The sequence below is a fragment of the Nanorana parkeri genome, unplaced genomic scaffold (genome assembly GCF_000935625.1).
Source record: "Nanorana parkeri isolate BGI_ZX_2015 unplaced genomic scaffold, ASM93562v1 scaffold1514, whole genome shotgun sequence".
Taxonomy (NCBI): Eukaryota; Metazoa; Chordata; class Amphibia; order Anura; family Dicroglossidae; genus Nanorana; species Nanorana parkeri.
The window spans coordinates 320,025-323,040 of record NW_017307782.1 but is presented as its reverse complement, the minus strand read 5'-3'; positions in this window follow the sequence as shown (position 1 = coordinate 323,040).

The window sequence follows — 3,016 nt, the reverse complement described above, 5'->3', positions numbered from 1 at the left end:
TTCCAATACCATCTCTATGCGGATGACACTCAAATTTATCTTTCCACTCCACAACTCTCCCCCTCAGTGTCCTTGCGTGTCACTAATCTACTAAACGACATATCCGTCTGGATGTCACAACATTTCTTAAAACTCAACCTTTCAAAAACTGAGCTCATGATATTTCCTCCACCCCGTGCACCTTCCCCCAACATTTCAGTTGTGATTGATAACACAACTATCCAACCCTCCCCTCATGCCAAGGTCCTAGGTGTCATCCTTGACTCGGACCTCACCTTTCTTCCCCACATCCAATCGCTATCCAAATCCTGCCGCCTTCACCTTCGTAACATCTCAAAAATACGCCCCTTCCTCACCAATGACACCGCAAAACTACTCATACACTCCCTTGTTATCTCTCGTCTTGACTATTGTAACTCCCTCCTCATTGGCCTTCCACTACACAGAATATCCCCCCTTCAGTCTATCATGAATGCAGCTGCCAGACTCATTCATCTTACCAACCGCTCAGTGTCTGCATCCCCCCTCTGCCAATCCCTCCACTGGCTTCCACTCGCCCAGAGGATAAAATTCAAAATATTAACAGTCACCTATAAAGCCATCCACAACTCTGCCCCCGGATATATCTCAGACCTTGTCTCAAAGTATCACCCTAAACGTCCCCTCCGCTCATCCATTGACCTCCTGCTTTCCAGCTCCCTTGTCCACTCCTCCCATACTCGCCTCCATGACTTCTCTAGAGTCTCTCCCATCCTCTGGAACTCCTTACCCCAACCTGTCCGTCTATCTCCCACCTTGACTGCCTTTAGGCGTTCCCTAAAGACTCATCTCTTCAGGGAAGCCTACCCCACCTCAACCTAACCACTGAACCTTCACATTCTCACATAATTCATTCCAACAGCTACCACAGCTACCTCATGTATCATTACCGCCTCCTCTTTTAGATTGTAAGCCCTCAGGGGCAGGGCCCTCCTTACCATTTTGTCTTGAATTGTATTGTAACTGTAATGTCTTCCTTATATTGTAAAGCGCTGCGCAAGCTGTTGGCGCTATATAAATACTATGTAATAATAATAATAATAATAGTCTGTGTATGTATATAGAATATTTTTTAAAAAACTGATTTTAAGCAGGTGGCAAAAAAGGGAGGGGTGGATTGTTATAGCTCTTGGTAAAGCTAAAAGATACATGGCACAGTCCCACTCTACCTTGCCCACCATTAGTCTCTCTGCTCCCTTCCTATCAATAGTAGCATCACTGACACTATTTTAGTTGAAAAGCAAAGAATAAAATCATCATTCAACGTACTTTCAGCATTCACTATCAAGATGGACTTTACCTACTCCTTCCAGCTGAAGTATAATTATATAATTTAACATGAACTTCCAAATTAGTGTTGCAAGGTGTTACTTTAGTTTTAAAGGAGAACTATGGGGTTAAGGCTTTTCCCCATAGTTATCCTTAGGGTAACGGGAGGACACAAACTAATGTCCTCCCGTCACCCTAGGCTCAGTATACCGCGAGCTGTAGCTCACGGTACACTGAGACGATGCAGTATACCGCAAGCTGCTGCTTGCGGTATACTGAGACTCCGCAGCTGAAGCGGACCCCGACAATTGTCTAGAGGCAGAGCCAGCTGTACCCGCCCCCTGCCCCGTCCGTTCCGCCAGTCAGCTCTGGTGGATCGGAGCGGGGAGGGGGGAATCCAGCCCCTCCCCTGTCACGGCAGAGAGCCATGACAGGATCGAGAGGTGAGCGAACGCGGGTATGTGTTCGCTCACCTCCCGATCTGCTGAGCCGACCTGTGACAGTCTCATTGTCACAGGTCGGCTAGAACTATGAGGTGAGTGAAAAGTACTCACCTCATAGTTCTCCTTTAATGACCACTAGCATTCAGTTATTTTGGTAACTTGACCCAATAAAGGCTTTGCTGTCAATTGTGCCTATTATGCTATAAAATGTAGCTTAGACCTTCCCTAACTAAAATGTTAATATTAACCCTTACTGAATATGCAAGCTCATAGTTTCATTGGTAAATACTAATGCTGCCAGGCAAAACGCAGTACTGATAACCTTCTTTTATGTATTCCCACGATACTGTTTTAACAAAAGTTAAACCACATCTGTATTGTAGCTTTCTTACTATATCACATACCGTACCACACACCACAAATTAGGCTTTTATATAAGCAATAAGAATGTAGAATATATTTTAGGTTCCCTTTTACCAGTACATTGACTATTAAGTAATTACTCTGATCGCGACCCCCCTGTTCACTTGCGGGACCCCATATGGGGTCACGACCTACACTTTAAGAAGCACTGGTCTAAAGTAGAATCAGATCAGTAAAACTATTTCTATGATAAAGACTCAAAACAACTAGGCTTCTTTGATTCCAATTAATACCATTTTCTAGTGGATCAATAAATCTGCCTTTACATGGGCTAATAGAAAGGAAATTTTATAGTATATTTCCCTGGATATCTGAGTGCCCACTCAAGAAAAGAACTATGATTGCAGTTAATGAGTATTGAGTGCCAGGAAACATACATTACAAGAAAAGATGCTGATTTTGTTAATAAGGGTCGTGATATTCAATAGGAGATTTACATTTCAGAAATAGAATTACTGATCTGATGGCAGTTCATATTTTAAAATTATATCCGCTCCACTTTCAGGCACACACCCTGGTGTATTCCCCTCTACTACATAGTACGCATTGCATTGCAATCAAAACTTACATATGATTTGGTATATCTATGAACTACTTGTATCATCTTCCCTTTCTTCTCTTCTACTGCATCCTTACTTTTGACCCCTAGACATTTCCTTAATATATATTAAATTTGATATTGAACTGTTCTTAATACTTCCATAATACCATTGTTATTTCCAGTAAATGGCTGCTCCAGTTAGTATATGTTACTAAGATGAAAATGCTTAATTTGCATGACATGTGTCCGGTTGGGTACATGCGTGTATAACCTTGTATGTGAATCGTCTAACCGTCAGTTG